This window comes from Manduca sexta, chromosome 6, assembly GCF_014839805.1.
Source record: "Manduca sexta isolate Smith_Timp_Sample1 chromosome 6, JHU_Msex_v1.0, whole genome shotgun sequence".
NCBI lineage: Eukaryota > Metazoa > Arthropoda > Insecta > Lepidoptera > Sphingidae > Manduca > Manduca sexta.
The window spans coordinates 7925297-7943923 of record NC_051120.1 but is presented as its reverse complement, the minus strand read 5'-3'; the positions used below and the strand labels follow the sequence as shown (position 1 = coordinate 7943923).

Sequence of the window (18627 nt, the reverse complement as noted above, 5' to 3'; positions counted from 1 at the left end):
ACTGGCTTTACTTATTAACAGGTTTTACTGTCTAAACACCAAGAACGGGGGCTATTCTTGAAATAAATAGTACGCGAGAGGACAGCGTGCAATGAGTGGCCTCTTGTGGTACAAGTTATAGGAGAATGACTGGAAAGTATAATAAAGTTGAGAGGAATTAAGCTTTCTAATTAATAGATGTTTATGATTAGCCATTAATTGTATTTTAAATGCTTGGGCTAGTTGACTGTGACACATGAAATCGCGAGTTTAATACTAGAATGAGAAAATGAGCGATAAAAAATGTTACATTATGTTTGGTGATACGGTATTGTGAGCTTTAATGCTCTCCTTAATTCCTGAACTGATTATGAATTCCATTTATTTTTTTTATATTTAGCCCTTCACATATAAAAGTAAATGCTAATTTATAATTTTACAAAGGAATTTAAAACAAACCGCGTTTAACTTTCACCGAAGCCAAGAAACCTCATCAAATTGGTAGAGATGTATAAAATTGATGTATCTTCATCGCTGTCTCCTGTACCTTCCACCGAGTTTAAATAGGTGGTGTGCCAAACACACCAGTTAGCACATCGTGCAAGTTCCCTCACGACTTCCGCCTTCTGCACTCTTGAATATTTAAACACACCAACTTCGCAAATTGGGGTTAGCACAGTACCAACAATTGAATATTACATGGCTCCTAGTACATTGAAAAATAATTCGCTGTATTTTTCTATGATTAAAGTATGTTTTAAAGTACTCGTATCCGGCTCGAAGGACCAAACTTAAATTTTGGTTTTCGACGTTTATATTGAAATTAAGTTTCTAAAAGTCGATTGAAATAATATCAAAAAAAAATACAGCTTAATAATGGACTGATCGTGGTTTTATTTCTTTAAAATGGATTATAGCCTACAATTACCTGTAAGAAGAAATAAGTATCGAATCTAAAGGAAGTTTAATTTGGCTGCGTGGTTACAGCCGAAATAGCTCAGTTGGGAGAGCGTTAGACTGAAGATCTAAAGGTCCCTGGTTCAATCCCGGGTTTCGGCAAGGAGGTTACATTTTGGTATAGTTTTGAAAAAGTCTTAAATGCGTGACGATTATGACATTACCGTCAATATCCGACAACCGTTGTTTTGATTTTATTTTAAAAAAAAGTATCTTTCGAACTGTTTAAAATCAGTGAGGTCACTATCTACCTTCAGATCGAGCATCTAAATTTATTTATGATCGAAATTTATTTAATATGGTCCTACATCTTTAAATCTATTTCGCTAGTTTAAGGCCCGAAGGGTATGATTTGGATATTTTTGCGCGGGTAAAGCGCGAATATCGATTCCTATAATGGGAAACAGACAGTTATGTTGGGCTCACAGATCTTACGATCCAGCGTTAGGTCGTTCAGGATAGATGGTGACAACTGGCATCCTATCAATGGTGCAGGGTCCATAAAACTCAATTCCTACTGGTTTCCGTTTCGTAATTTATGTAAAGTTTAATTATGATTAGAAAAAAAAAATGACTGTATTTATGCATATTATTAGAACCTATAAGTTATTTCAGGTTACCTTTCGAATTTGATCTTTCACCGGTATAAGATGCGGTGAAAGATCAAATTCGAAAGGTAACTATTACTATAGTGTTAGGGACTTGCCCACCACCTTCATTGGGCAAGTCCCTAACACTATAGTAATATATTTAGCAACCAAACTCTATAAATAATGTTTACGAATTAAAATGAACGTTACTAAAACTCAACACCTGTTAAACATAAACGAAATCAATCTCCATAAATGCATGCAAACGATTTGTTTAAACGAAAAACTTGCCAACGTTTTTGCAAGAAATAAATTTAACAGCACTTGTTGAAAATTTTACTTCTCAGACAATTTGTAAACTTGCTCGTAAATATGAAGGAGCTGGGAAAAACAACTTGTAATTAGAATTTAAATACTTTCGTGTTCTGTAGTTAGTTTCTTTAAATTGCTTCAGAGGCTTTGTACAGCAAAGTTCAGTTGCATTTAGCTTGCTAAGATTATTGAAGTTGTTTCAACCGCATTACAATTTAAGATAACACAATGAAATTAATTTAGAATCCTTAAAAAATGACTGACTGGAGAGAGATAACTTAAGAATTTTGTGTGCATTGCAGACTGTGTCTTTCTACACCTATCTCTAGGATGGCATTCTCTGATTTTTTTTTCTATTAGCGATAACGATTGTAGAAGGTAATCTTTATTGAACCCTGATTTTGGAAGAGGTTAGGTTGAAAAGTTATTATATTGGAATAAGAAAAGTTGTATTTGACTAATATACACGATCATTTTGACACTGCGTTACTAAATGAAACCACATACTCGTCATCACCTTTGTTTACATTGTGCCAAAAACCATCCATTAATAACGAATATTTTCATCAAAATCCTGGTTTTGGTTTTCTAATTTTTTGATCATTTGTGTATTTCAGACTGAAAGTACCGCTGCGATGAATTTTCTTAGAGTAATAGTAGTAGTAGTAGCATTAGGGCGCGTAAAATTAAAATAATTACTTTTAATTAATATTTATTTTGTTCGAGACTTACATCTTTTCATTTTACATCTATGGCTCAAGTAACTTTTGTAAAGTGTTAGTTCCAAGTAGGTAAGTATGTTTCATTTAGTAACGCAATGTCAAAATGACCCTGTACAAAGCTAAAGAGTTTGTTTGTTTGAATACGCTAATCTCAAGAACTACTAAACTTATATGGAAAATAAATTAACTCATAAGAAGCTACAATACTTTTTGCTACTTTTATCCCAAAAATCTTTTAATTCGAGCAGAGTTGCAGGCAAAAGCTAGTCGTACATAAAACAATTAAACAACTATAGCACAATTCCTATTAAATCATAGCTTGAAATAAGTACTCTAAGCTAAAACTAACTTGCCCAAGTAGATATTATTACAGTGGGAACAGTCGTGGTCGCGCGCCGCTGCAATAACCGCTCGGTTTAGAGATAAATTTACTATGAATTGTATGCCATTGTTGTTCCTCATCTATATTTCTCTATCTTATAATCTCTAGTACAAAAACTTCGCCTTGTTTATATTAATCTAAGGAATGGTAGAGAGATGATAGGGAATCGCCATTACGAACATAAAACAAATACACATAACGCCTTGATCTTCGAAGAGGTAGGCAGAGGTGCAAATAGGGTGCCTAATTTTCGCCAAGTGTGTCCCGTCCCAAGATATGAATCAGGGGAGCCTATTGCTATACCGGAACCAAATTCCAGAGCCCAACTGAGCAGATAAACCCAATATTACTGCCTAACCCGGGATTCGATCTCAAAGATTGTACACACCATTGACTGCATATCGAGTACATAGACATCAATTTTAGTTGCTCAACCTGGGAATCAAACTCAGAATTTCACAATTACGTTGCGACATTTCTTCACCTCTTTTCTAGACGTCTAGATATTCTAATATAAGTATATGTCAAGCCCTATCAAAAATGCTCGAAATACAACTAAATATGTAAATTTATTCGATAAGTTAACATTTATATGTCTAGACGATGTCATATAAAGATTTATTGCGAAGCATGCCGTCTAGATAGCGTGTGTTTGATATGCGACGTCACTCTCCTTTGCATATTAGAATATTCATTGAAATAAATAGTATTTTGGTATTTTAGCAGTTATGGTAGATTTATAGATAAATATTGCGCATGAGCAAAGCAAAGGGAGAAGGGGCAGTTCTAGGCTCACAGAGGCCTCGCGTGATGCAGGTTTTTCATAGAATTCGCCGTTTTTTTCTCCTGAAAATTGGGTAGGGTTGGTACCCTAGAGAAGTTCTTGGGTTCGTCAATGCTAGTGCGTTACTACAAATAGTTTCTCTTTCTTTCTCATTAGCAAAATGGTAGCTTCTTGTTTAAAGTATCGTTAATATAAAAACATCCTTGTTAAGTATATGTAATCTTTTTTAAAATGCACGTAACACAGTCTCGTTCTGTTATAATAAATTTAATGGAGGTTCAACCAATGCATCGATTGTGGGTGTGATGTGATATATGGTTAATTGTACTAAGTGTGCTGCACAGATTACTTACAAAACACGTCGGGATCATCAATGTTGGGTGTGTGTGTGTGTATAGGAGAAATAAAACTATGGCTCAACTGACAATTATGGATAGTATTGTAACAAACTTACAAGTATATTTTAATACATGACGTATAATAATAAAATAATAATATCAGCCGTGTATTATATGCTGTCCCACTGCTGGGCACGGGCCTCCTCTACTACTGAAAGGGATTAGGCCTTAGTCCACCACGCTGGCCTAGTGCGGATTGGTAGACTGCACACACCTTCTAAATCCCTATAGAGAACTTCTCAGATGTGCAGGTTTCCTCACGAGGTTTTTCCTTCACCTTTAAAGCGAATGATAATTCACAAAGAATACACACATGATTTTAGAAAAATCAGAGTTGTGTGCCCTTGGGATTTGGACCTGCGGACGTTCGTCTTGGCAGTCCGTTCCAAGCTCAACTAGGCTATCACCGCTTTTACACGACGTATTTTTCATACATACATATTAAGTATGTCCCGACAAATATATATTATTATTGTTACCACTACCTCGGTGGTTATATTGTGTGCGGTCCGAGACTTTGAGGCTCCAAGTTCAAATCCCGGATCGGGCAGTGATGTTGGGTTTAGTGCTCTATTAGCCCGGAGTTAGGAATTTGTGTCCGATGGTGCTATCGCCATCACATCATGGGAGGGAACACACAGGCGACAATTACTTGTTCTTGTCGCACCCCTGCCTACTCCTTTGTGGATACTGGCGTGATGTGCCTGTTTTTTTTACTACTCTTTGTGTGGTTATGGCGATTAAAGAACGGGCATATTACATTAACAGCCGTTTTCCAATCTGATTCTGAGAATGAACCAATCAAAATAGGTGATGACCTAAACCTATAACGTTAATGATCACGACGAAGAATTTTTTGACATACTTATAAATGTGTAAGCATGTCAAGAAAAAATTCGTTCTAATAAGTCTATTAATGAGATAGATCGGAAAAAGCAATTAGATTTATATAAAAAGTCTACTACACCAATCCAATAACATTCCCAATAATATTAAAAGTGAATAACATTCATATGAAAGCGATCCGATCCGATATTGGTAATAACGATATATCGGCCATGTATCGTGATAAAGGCCGATCTCTGACGTGACGCGCGTGCCGATATATCCTTAATAAACATGGCTCCTTCCCCTAATAGATATCCTGTTTATGAGGAAAAATGAAACCGGTATTAAATTTGGATATTGTTTTAATATTTATTAGCTTTAAATGGGTCTATTCGGGGAAAAATATTTTTAGCTTCCTTCCAATTAATTGAAAATCCGTCCGAATTTTTTGGATGGGCACGGCACAATGACTTCACTGTACCTGATGGTAAGTGGAGCGGGGTCAAATAGAATGTCGACTGACGAGAGATGATTACACCTTGGCAGTAGACACAATCACAAACACTGATCCCGGAACACATTTATGTAATGTAATGTTACGTTATGCAGAGAGATATCAAACAGGTATACCACCAGCAAAACACGTGACCAACTTCAAACTGCACTAACCAAGTGACTGTACTACACGTAAATTTTTTTCATTACTTTCAGCCGGGAATCGTCTACTGCTGGACATAGGTCTTCCTCATTGAGCGCCATAGGGTTCTAGGCCGCCCTCATCCAACGGACTCCGGCGACCCTCACCAGGTCATCGGTCCATCTCGTGGGGGGCCTGTCTACACTGCGTCTTCCGGTTACACACGTAAAATAAACGTACGTACACGTAAAATACTGCGATATAACATTGTTCCTTTCAAAAATATCTCTTATTTACTACATCTCGCAATATAAAACAGGCAAAATAAAATACTTGCTAGAAAACTTTATAAATTCCTAACTTCAAAGGGTTCTTAAAGAAAATTGTACCAGGTGAACGGGAATTAAGGGAAACAAAGGACGCCTCGTTTCCAAATATCTCAGATTTAGGGTCCAATTAAAAGTTAAGCTCTTTGTTAGACAAACCTTCGGAGATGATAAGTCGATCGTCCGTTCTTTTGTCCTTATTCTCGGACGGTGTAATTCTATAGATGTTCAATTTGTAGATGTCTTTACTGAGTTTTTTTAAACTAATGTTAGTTCGAGCGCATCAATTGATGGTTTAAGATTGGTGAGAACTGCTAGATATTTTACATTATATATGAGGTACATGCGGCTAAGTTTTGCTGGTCGAAGGATATTTTATATATCCGCCCGCACAGTGACCACCGTACACAAGATGTTAAAACCCGTCATAGTGGCTCACGTAAGTGTCGCGTTCCAGATCAGCCTGTGTATATCCGGTTCCGACAGGCCGGCTTAATTGTGTCGACTGCCGCGGGGTAATCATCTCTCGTCAGTCGACATTCTATTGAACCCCATTCCACTTACCATTTAGTGCAGTGAGGTTTTTTTCCGTGCCCGAATTTAAAAATGGCGACAATTATTTCGTACAAATTGTTTTTCATTAATAAAAAAAGTAATCTATTTGCCGAAACCCGGGATTGAACCGGGGACCTTTAGATCTTCAGTCTAACGCTCTCCCGACTGAGCTATTTCGGCTGTGGTATCTTAGTAGAAATAGGCCAACATCCTTTATTCATTCTCAACGAGTAACTGCTCGCGATTTCATGCGTCTGAGAAATAATGATATAAAATATATAAGAAGTAATAATATAAATATTAAATTACATTTAGTAACGCAATGTCTAAATGACCCTGTATAATGTACCAAGGTTTTATATTGATTATAATCCTATTGAAATTTTCCATCGGAGACTATTGTCACGGTCCGTCGATTTGTGTGATTGCACGCTGTGGTTAAATTAGTCACTATTCCCACATGGACATACGATATTCATAGGAACACAAAACTCGCGACCGATGAGCTGGTAACAAGTTATAGGTGGTAGCGGTTAGAATTGTTAAGGTAAATAAGCACTATACTTATATTACAAATATTTATTTTTGCATTCATATCGATAACGGAGTTTTTGCTATATAAATGCATAATTTAAAATTCTATATTTCAGACGTAAAAGACAATAATAGCGACGTAAATAAAGATGCTTATTTTGCCTGGTAGGCTTATGCTGGCCTGGCCCATTACTTCGAACAGAGACGGTCAAAAATTGTTATCAAATAACGCAGATACGTATGTATTTAAGAATTGTGTTAAAAGTATATACAATATATGACTAAGATGTCATATAATATAATCTTAAATTCAATTTTTACGTACATAATCTTAAATATTTCCCCCTAATCGATAACAGCATTTTTCAAAACGCAAACACGAGATTTCTAAATGATAAAAACTTATTAAAAGTTCGCTACATTTTATGCCCTTGCGTCCGAGATATGCTTCGGTAATTTGGCTGTCATTCGAGATAACGCGTGCACACCCAGTCTGATTGTGGATCGTCAACAGAGTAGACAAACTTAAATGTTTGATATTCGGGCCTATTTCACTTCACCTTTGATGTGTGTCAATATCTTATTTTATATAGGTACAGTTGCATATTTATGGGTTTAAAGTTTAGAAATCTAAAATACCGCCTTTAATATAGCGTTACATATAGATAGCTGAAGATGGTAGAAATAACACGGTGGGCGCCATTAGAAATTAAGGTATTTTATTGACATAATATTATTTATAATGCCTTTTATTCTTTAAAACATTTGGGTTTGTTGTACTATAAACTAATTATGGCTTCTAATATAAGAATCATACATTTAAGAATTATAAACAAGTTATGATAATCCATAGTGTCTCGATTTACAATTAACAAAACACAAACAAAGAAAATAGAACTCTATTTTCTTCAGTCATTATTAATTAATATAAAATATGACAAAAATAAGAAACCCTGCCGAAACCAGGGATCGAACCAGGGACCTCTAGAACTTCAGTCTAACGCTCTCCCAACTGAGCTATTTCGGCCTTGTAGGTTGCGTCAAAACAAGTGAACGGGTGGTTTACATAAACCCTGTATTAACTTAAAATATTAACACTAGGAATCTTCTCATGAATTATTGGCGCCCACCTTGGTGTTTGCGGTAGAAGTCTAATAAGTGATAATAGTATGTGGTGCATTTTATTAAGCGCATGGCTGTTTCGTGTCTAATTCTTATATTTTCAGACGTAATAAGACAACGTAATATTTTAAAAGTATCTACTCTAAATCGGTATATATAGAATTCATGAAGTAAAAAAAAGTATGTTATATGTTGATTTTTGTTAAGTAAATTAACTAAATATTTATGTTTCAGTAAATTATAGTTCGCGTTGTTATTCATTGCAATAATTTCAATATATTATTTTTCTATCGTATGAGTTCTACACGTAACCGATTTAAGAGAAAGCGATAATGTGGTGCAGAGAAAATTAATTTTCGAACTCCAACACAATGACAAAAATAAACCGAATGCGATCCCAAATAAGCTTTGTCGTATAACAGTGGGATATATCGAAGTTAACAGTTTATTGGTACGTGTTTGTGGGGCAAATACGATTTTCTGGCTACGTGACTTTACCGTTTTAAACTGTATAGTTGAAGCGAGAAATAGAATTGTCCCATACCGAACGCTTTATAAAATTGTTTATTTTTTTTAGAGGCAAAGGAAATAAACTGAATCGTTTATGGACCGGAACATGTAGAAAATGCTTCGCTAACTTTATTTATTATTCTAATGCATTTGGATCTAACTGCGTCGTTTGCGGCTACATAGTACGATGTTTAATGAGAAAATGTGGTCTATTTGTAAGCATTTTCTAGGAAATTGTGTTAAAGATTTTAATGAGGTGTCTGTCGTAAAATGAACAGAGATATTGGCAACAGGAGAATCGTACATGGCCATTTGAAATGGTAAAAGTAGTTTTGGTTTTCACATTTGAATAAAATTATCTACCCAACCTCAGTTTTCACAGGTAAATGCGATAGTTTACAAAGATTTATAGACGTTTATCATTTTTTACAAGTAAATCGGTGTTTAGGAGTGTGTTAGTCCCGAAACCAATGGAAAGATTTGCCATAAAGACCCGGATTATGATTTTGGCAAAACTTTTATCCCGAAAGTTAAAATCAGTTATAGTACAAGCAATCTTGATTGGATACCTCTATAATTAAAGCGGCGTGTTACCACTAACACTAACTTAAAACAGGGAAAAATAAAACGTAATAAAACATATTTTTCTTAAAATGACTAAAGTAAAATCTCATAACAAGAGACGCGAAAATTAATTTCCATCCGCGAAGAATCAACACTCGTGGAGTTCTCATGCGTTTATGTGTTGGATGGACTAAGTTTCATTAATTTAATTTTCCGTTTGTTCAGTTTGAGGATAGAAGTTCTTTGCTATCCACAACACAGGGAATTCTCGCGCTGCATCGAAACTATGTGTGAGGGAAGTGTTAAGTTGCTTTTTACTGAATGAAGACGGTGCTTGCAAATGGTCTGAACAATAAACAGTGATGAAGTGTTGCATGGTGATTCCTTGTTAACCGAGTTCGGCCACGGCGGCCAATCTTTACGGAGATCAGTCAATTACGCAGGAGATATTAGAATAAGTAAATATTATTTTTTGTTTTACTATAATTTATAAGGGGCTTCGCCCGATAAGAGTTTTTATGGGATAAAAATTAGCCTATATCCTATCTACGATCTCAAACTATCTCAATATTAATTTTGATCAAAATCCTTTTGGTTATTATTGAGTTTTATCTTGTTCAGGCACAAAGAGATGACAAGGACTGGGTTTTATAATATTATGTATAAGGATAATAATAGGTTTGCTACATAAATGAAATTGGCCATGTAAAAAGTCCTTATTTGTTTTTGTAAAAATATAATTAATTATTCACGATGCTATACTAAGTAATATAACTCATTGTAATATTTTCTTTATATGTAACTAAAATTTATTTACTTAATTTTTTCTGAATTTTCTTTTTTAACATCTCATCTTTGACTCAGATCTTACCAACTGACGTAAACTCTATTACATTCTAGTAGATGAAGTGTAGCTAATAAACGTGGCAAGTTCTCCCTCTAGGACCATTGCGATTCGTCCCTCGTTCGTATCTGTATTCTTACGTTATCCGGGGGGGCGCAATTAGTCTTAATTAAAGGGAACAAAACAGCCATGGTATTTGTTATGCAAACGCTAAATCTACCATATGTCTTCATTGCGAACGTTACCGAGTCACGTAAAACACTAATGGAATGGGTTTGTTGAATCTTATGTTTTAGCTAATAAACGTTGTTTTCTTCTGGATATTACTAAGTTAGAGAATTTATATTAGTATGAAGCCATATTTTAGTATAATCATAATTAATTATATCTCGAAAGAAATTTGATTTACATATTCTTGTGATTAATATTTTATGAGGATAAGGAATTTTGTCGTTTTATTAATATCTAATAAGGTCAATTATCTATGAAAATAGAGAAATGAGAGTAATTTATAAAACCAATAGAAACAATTATGGACTGATATTGTAATCGATATATATTATTCTATACTATACTCTTATTTCATTAACTGCCGCCGAGAAGCTTTGTGTGCCCACTTTTCTAGCGTAAAGCACATTAGCGAGCGTAATTACTAAGTATTATGAAACTCTCTAATGTCTTGAGATGGCAAGCTTAGCGAAATAGTATGCAGAGCTTAATTCTAAGTTTTGCTTACTAAAAGTGCAGTATTTATGTAACAGTCAGTCGTCAAATTTATGTAAGGCGTGGAATCACTACATCACTGCGTTATAATCTATCTATATCTATACTTATAATAAATCTGTAGAGAAGTCAATTCTGTACATGAAATATATTTCCAAAATAACTATCAGGGGGTGATTAGGGATCGATACTAATGCCAAAAATGCAATTAGTAAAATTTTTGTCTGTCTGTCTGTCTGTCTGTCTGTCTGTATAACCGTTATAGAAACAAAAACTACTCGACGGATTTTAACGAAACTTGGTACAATTATTTGTCATACTCCTGTGCTGGTTATAGTATACTTTTTATCACGCTACAATTAATAGGAGCAGAGCAGTGAAGGGAAATGTTGGGAAAACGGGAGAAGTTACTCCATTTTTTAAGCTTCCGTCGCGTGTGCAACCTTAATGGTTAAAGCTACACAGAAATCATGTATGACGGAAATGTTCTCCTTAAAATTATGTAAAAAATATCTAACGACAGCATATGTCTATCTTTTATGGTTGACTCACAATAATACGTGTAAGTCCCGATAGCTTAGCAGTTCGAAGCTTTCTCATTATATTTGTCTACTCTTACGTTTATAACACTCTCAGTCATCCCTAATTAAAAAAGTTAACATTATTAAATATTCCATAAAAAAAAATCATAGAAATCGGTATAGAAACACCAAAGTTATACATGAAATACGCTAATAATAAGCCATCATGCGTGAATACTGAATCATGCTATAAGGATTATTTTTGTATATATATAAGGTCGCGAACGCACAGGCAGGCGGCTTGCTTGGCACCTAGAGGCTAGCGAATCACCTAGCGAGTAGCTTCGTAAAACGAACATTCTCGAACGTTCGCGACCGGCTCCATTTTTGAAGTCCGAAATCCACGCGGGCGAAGCTGCGAGCGGAGCTAGTAATATAATATATTCATAAAATTATTTCAAGATCTAAATAAAATGAAAGAGAAATTTGGCACGTAAATATATTTGACCCAAATTAAGACACCCGGTAAAGGGTACGGCGTTTTGGTTCTGGGAAATATTTTTAGAATTCTGTTACTTACAATTGCAGACGAAATTGTAAGTAACAGTTTTTTTTTAAATTAAATGAAAATTCATAGTTACTGCTCTCTTCGATGTAATTTCATGTCATAGCATACCATTAATTTTAGGTTGATTTTGAATGTCTCGATACATAGCCGAAATAGCTCAGAGATTGAGAGAGCACCAAACTGAAGTTCTAAAGGTCTCTAGTTTTAACCTGAGTTTCGGAATTGTCATTATTAAGATGATTTTTTTATATTACTTCTTTAGGGACATGAACACAATATTTTCGAAAATATAGTTAACTTGTATGTCAATTGTCATTCTTAATTTAATATTAGAAAGTGTAGTGAATAAATTTCTGGAAATATTGAAATACAATAGAAGATAAAAATGTCATAGGAAAATACTTCTCAAAAAAGGAGGCATAAATTCCATAAGGCCGATAAAAACATCACACCACGGTGGGCGCCAATAACCGATCACAATATGGTTATGTTGTTTATTTAAATTTGTGAGATGGATCTCCAATGTTATTTATTGTACTTTTAAACATTTTTAAAGTGTGTCTAGAAGACTTAGGTGTTTCAAACAATCTCTTGACTCATTTTAAGACGTTCAGTACCGCCGAAATAGCTCAGTTGGGAGAGCGTTAGACTGAAGATCTAAAGGTCCCTGGTTCGATCCCGGGTTTCGGCACTGTCATACATGAGACGATTTTTTATGTTAGGGCCATGGACTTTGGGACATGGGTTTTACGACTTATCGGTTAAATATCATTAGTCATTTACAATTAGGCAGTGATGTGATTACATTTTTGGAAATATATAAATTCAATAGGAGGTATATGGAAATGAATTATGACACTGGAAAACACTTTTTGGCTATAAGAGCCATAAACTATATAAGACTGACAAAAACATCACACCACGGTGGGCGCCAATACCCAATCATATAAACATATTGTTAAATTGTATTAGTGAGATGAATCGGTATTGTTTTTGTACATTTTAAATATTTTCAACCTAGATATAGAGGGTTCTTAACAATCTTTTCATTTGTTTTGAAAAGTAATATACCGCCGAAATAGCTCAGTTGGGAGAGCGTTAGACTGAAGATCTAAAGGTCCCTGGTTCGATCCCGGGTTTCGGCAAAAGGTTTTTAAAATTATGTGTACATATCATTAAGTATCAATTAATATATATTTTATCCTTAGAATAACGACTACCAGCCGTTTCAATAAACGACCCCAATCTCGAAATTCAATCCGATTCCGGCAATGAATCAAACAAAATAAGTCATTTGTAAATTTTAAAAACAATTGTTCAGATGGGTCCATTTTTGATACAAATCGAAAAAAAGACTATAAATGACTAGAAATAATTTAGCAATATCTATTAGTCCCTTATCAATATTCGTGTTTGATTACATCATATTTAAATTAGATTACACAACGATTCTAATTACAATCGAACTGAGCTACTGTTTAAAGTTATCGGTAAAGTGATTTGCTTGAATGTTGTGTAAGTAACTGTAACTAAATCACACCCTGTGTGTCGTGAAGGATAATGGAATTTCTTCGGTTTACTTAATATTGTGATCTAGACGTCTTATACATTTGTGTCCAAGGACCAGTTTAAGTTGACATCTACTAGAAGGATTCGTCGAAGTATTGATAGGTCCAATTGAAGGTTACAAAGAACCAACTGTAACGCGAAATAAGGCACGGAATAAACGTTTTCCAGATCATAGTTTTTTTTTAATTATAATAATAACAGTCTTGTATTATATATTGTCTCATTGCTGAGCATGGGTTTCCTCTACTACTGAGAGGGAATAGGCTTTAGTCCACCCGCCTGCCTTATAATGTGGATTGGCAAACTTCACTTCAAAATTCTTTTAGAGAATTTCTCAGGTATGCAGGTTTACTTACGATGTTTTTAGTCACCGTTAAAGCGATAATTCACAAAGAATACACACATAACTGTAGAAAAGTCAGAGAAGCACCTTTTGTTTTTTAGTATATTGTTTTTTATTTATTCTTCTTCTTCGGGGGAGGTGTTACGCATAGCTAATATATGGAAAGCGCTACGAATGCATCGCCCCATAAACACAAGAAGCTACACGTGTTGCACCGTCAGTAGAACGAACCACCACTGACATCAATCGGAGGGCACATGAAACCGTTGTAGCAACCGCGCCGCATTCTTGGTCTTACATCGATCAATTATCAACCTATTTTAATTAGTTATAATTTCTAATATTGTTATATCCATTTATAATTAAATTTCTTATTTTAATATTTTTTGCGACCTCCGGCTGTGAACTTCGTCATTCCCTATATTGATAAAATAATTGGTTTTTAATTAGTAATAAAAATATTTATTAAAACATCCTTGATAGTATCTTCTTATTACCAATTCGATGAACAATACCAACTAACCCACGTCATATGAACTTCGGGCAGAGTTCGTGTTACCGAAGTTCTAATGTACTTTAAAGAAGTTAATTGGATTTCCTAGGGTAGTGCTTACTTACATTACTATTCCGCACAGGTGAGTGTTTGGTGAGGAAACAATTACCAAGGTATCGTGTTGCCGGTTTCTGGTGCAACGTTACTTTTGAGTTTTGGATTAGTTTTTGTTTTTACTCTACTCTTATCATTTACGGCGTAGGTAGAGGTGGGATTGGTGCACCCAGTGGGAATCAAACTTGAGACCACTGCAGTCGTTTCGTAGTACAACTACGCCACGGATAGCAGTGATATTGGGATTTTCTTAATATCAACTCGGAGTCTGGAATTTTTGTCTGATATGGCGATAGGTTTGCCTTCTATCATATCATGTGACGGAATATACGCGGCGAAAAGTGGGTGTGGCAGTTGCGTTTCTGCCTACCCCTTTGAGGTTAAAGGCTTGAATGTGTGTATGTATAATATATACTTGCTAAGATCATCTATTACTACGCACACACAGACCTTACATTTACGTTCTTTCCACATTCAGCCTCGTTAGACATTCAGTTAGATTGATTTACTACGGTACATGGGAATTGTACAGTCACCCACAGAAGTAGATAAACAAATACAATACTTTAAATCGCGTATACACTTTTGTGCTCTTTCCATAATTTCTTTGTTCTCAATAATAAAATAAACGCTTTTTAATTTACTTCATTTAAAGAAAACAAAAAAAATCAACTTTACGATTATAGGCCATATGAAAATGAATTTGATCAGCCACTTTTGTGGCTGACTGTACGTTTCAGCGAGAAAATAGCATTACCTGAAAGGAATCTTCGCTATGTTGACGCATTACTCCGTCGCGTAGCAACCGCAGGGTTGTCACATAGGTAAGTACAGAAATGATTGTCGTATTCGAATATTTGAAGGGCGTACATAAAATTGTTGAGGAGTGAATCGGATGGAATATGAATATAGGGTTGTCAAAATATATTATTACGAATTTCTATCTATGCGTAGGTTTTTGTCTATTAAACATATTTTTTGTAAAGGCGGTATTAAATGAAATGCGCAGAGTTTTAGTCTGTAGCGACAACTGATCTAAACTATGTTTGTGGTTGGATATATTTTATATCCGCCCGGATGCGACCACTGTACACAAGGTGTTAAAACCCGCCATGGTGGCGCACGTGTGTCGCGTTCCGAAATCAGCGGTTCTAACAGGCCGGCATAATTGTGTCGACTGCCGGGGGGTAATCATATCGTCAGTCGACATTCTATTGGACCCCACTCCATTTACCATCAGGTGCAGTGGATCACTCTGCCGAGCGCGTATAAGAAAAACTGTAGAAATCAATTAAGTGTTATTTTTCTAGACAGACTGCATGTAAAACTATCTAGTTAAGTATTTCATCAAATAATTTTGTACAATTTTACGTCAAGGAATCAATAAATTTCTATTCATCCATATAGATTCCTACATTAGTGCCGACCCTAAAATCTAGGCGGCATAAATAATTCTCCGTCTACTTTCACCTAATAGGCAGGAAAATCAGTCGGCATCAAACGAGTTGCGATTTTGCATCAGATATAATTTAATTACACCTTGAGTGATGTGGCTGTTGCCAATTTGAATACAAAATGTATGAAAATATACATTATACATGTTTACTGAAACAATACATTTATACAGCTACTAGCTTTTGCTTGCAGCTTTGCCCGCGTCAAGGAGCTTTCCGAGATAAAAATCCCGCTATGTTTTCCCGGAATAGAAAGTAGCCTATAACCTTCCCAGGGTCTTAAACTATCTCCGTACCAAAACATAAAAATCCTGTTAGAAGATTTTGAGAAAACAGACAGCTTTTAGGGACTTCGTTTTATAATATGTTCCGATAGATACATTTAGTAAAATTATTTATCTCATCATTAAATGTACATGCCTTTTAATACGTGCATGGCAAAGTGACCTCATTGAACCTGATGGTAAGTGGAGTGGGGTTTACCAGATTGTCGACTGACGAGAGATGATTACCCCTCGGCAGTCGACACAATTATGCCGGCTTGTTGGAACCGGATGTATAGATATACGTTTACGCTTTTTTTAAGCAAGCGAATGTTCATCATTAATTCAAAGTACAATCACAAATCTACCCCATATATTTTAATTCTCAGAAAAAAAATATAGTATTGCGGCCTTGGGATCACAATCTATTTGTAATAGGATTGCATCGGCAACCTTTAGATCCCCCTGCCTCCTCCAGGAAATTCTTATGCACTTGAACCTCACACCAAATGCACCATGTCCCGTCACCGTCAGAGGCATTCTGTTTTGTGTGTATAGCTATTCTTTTTTTTTTATTACTTTGAATGACAAAACGAGCTTGCCGTTCGTCTGATAGTAAGCGATACGACCGCCCATAAACAGTAGAAACACCATCCAACACCTTGAATTACAAAGTATTGTTTGGTATTCCACTGCGTTCGCCATCCTGAGACGTGAGATGTTAAGTCTCATTATGTCCAGTATTTACACTGGCTACAATGTCCTTCAAACCGGAACACAACAGTGACTACACACTGCTATTTGGCGGCAGAAATAGGCATTGCGGTGGTACCTACCCAGGCGGACTCTCACATATGAGAGATCTACCAGTAAAATTCGGTAGTATTCGGTTGTAATAAGATATTGAGACTTAACCCTGCCCGCGATCATTTCCCTACCCTGTCCCCTCCTCCCGTCTTGGGAACTTTTTCTCCAACCTTCCTTTCTACCTACCCAACTTCAACTCTTTCCCGGTCCGTTGCACATGTCGGGGTAGCTTGTATAAAGAAAAATCCTGACGATTACTGTGCAGTAATGCTTTACTTATTTTGCTACTACTAACTGCTGCCAGTTGCAACCCAAAATAAACCTTACGGATTCTTATAAATAAGCCCACGTTGTATAATAACGTGTACATAAGTTATAAACTAGTGTCATATAAGACGTTTTACGCTCATTACTGAGATAAGCGCGAAACTCCTTTGACGTCTGCTTAAAGCCGGCTCTACTAAGAGATTATAATGAAATTTACTTCACTTATAGTGGAAATTCTTAGCGAACTAAAGCGAGGTAAAGACTTTTCAGAAGATGCTTCGCGCGATCCTTTTATAGGCGTTTGTTTGGTTCCAAAATGAGCTTCGTTTATTGGAAAGAATTATGTCATCAAACGATGTTTCTAATGTATAGTGGTTGACTGGTTCATGGCAGCTTCGGGGTATGTAAGACGGAATAAAAAGTAAGTTATATTCTGTTTTAGATAAATCCAAAACACCCAAACATCATAGCAAATATTCGCATTAACACTTACTCACATATATATGTATAAAATGCACAAAAATAAATGTAAATCTTATCTGACATTGTACTTCGTCAAACATCCAAATTCTTTCGGCTGTGTCGATATTGACTTTTAACCAATATCAAATATTAAACCATACAATACTATCAGTAAATTTATTCGATATAAGTACTCAGTATAAATTAAAACATTTTTAGACTAACATCACAGCACGAATCAACTAATGAAAAACATTTTTATCTGCAATCCATTAAACTTACTTCAAGCAATATTTTAGTAATAAATAATATTAATAAAAATCACGTTCAAGACGCCACTGCGGGTCCGAAATGCAATGTATTAGTCAACAGGAACTGCATAATTCAAATGTATTTCGGTTTGAGTAAGACCAACTCGGAAGCTAAACGAATTTCCACGAACGTCACCCAAATATGTTTAACACGCCGAGTTTAGTATACATAAAGTGTTAAAAGTTCAAAATTGTTTAACATGCATAAAATTGGAACGGGAAACTTTATCCGAATTATTATTTTTATCTGAATACTGTTTTGAATAGAAAATTGTGTTGTTAAATGTAGTATTTATATTGTCTATTTATTTTTAAGTATAGTGGATAACTATTGTTGTGTTTTGGTTTGAAAGACATTGTGGCTTGTACGACCAGATGTTAAGAGACTTAGGTGCTATTTCACAAGTTTCAAGTAATTTTTAATCACAGTTATCGTATTAACCAGCTAATGCAGATAGTATGTTTTATATAACCATTTCTTTGCGAGCATATATTAAACTGTTACTTGTGTATTTGGTCGCGTTATATAAGTTATCGTCGCCCGGATAGCGACCACCTTGCACTAGGTGTTCAAATCCGCCATAGGGGCCCACGTAAGTGCGTTGCGTTCCGGAACAGCGTATATCCGGTTCCAAAAGGCCGGCACAATTGTATCGACTATCGATAATTATCTCCCACACACACACAC

The 18627-nt window shown here is 35.4% G+C and overlaps 5 non-coding genes across 5 annotated transcripts; 3 read left to right on the top strand and 2 right to left on the bottom strand.

Annotated features, from left to right (window-relative positions):
• Positions 1–965: 965 nt before the first annotated feature.
• On the top strand, positions 966–1038 carry Trnaf-gaa. The gene has a single exon. It is a non-coding gene; the product is annotated as a tRNA-Phe (tRNA).
• Positions 1039–6577: 5539 nt separating this feature from the next.
• Positions 6578–6650, bottom strand: Trnaf-gaa. The gene has a single exon. It is a non-coding gene; the product is annotated as a tRNA-Phe (tRNA).
• A 1308-nt stretch (positions 6651–7958) lies between these two features.
• Trnaf-gaa lies at positions 7959–8031 on the bottom strand. The gene has a single exon. It is a non-coding gene; the product is annotated as a tRNA-Phe (tRNA).
• A 4443-nt stretch (positions 8032–12474) lies between these two features.
• Trnaf-gaa lies at positions 12475–12547 on the top strand. The gene has a single exon. It is a non-coding gene; the product is annotated as a tRNA-Phe (tRNA).
• A 381-nt stretch (positions 12548–12928) lies between these two features.
• On the top strand, positions 12929–13001 carry Trnaf-gaa. The gene has a single exon. It is a non-coding gene; the product is annotated as a tRNA-Phe (tRNA).
• The last annotated feature ends 5626 nt before the right edge of the window (positions 13002–18627 follow it).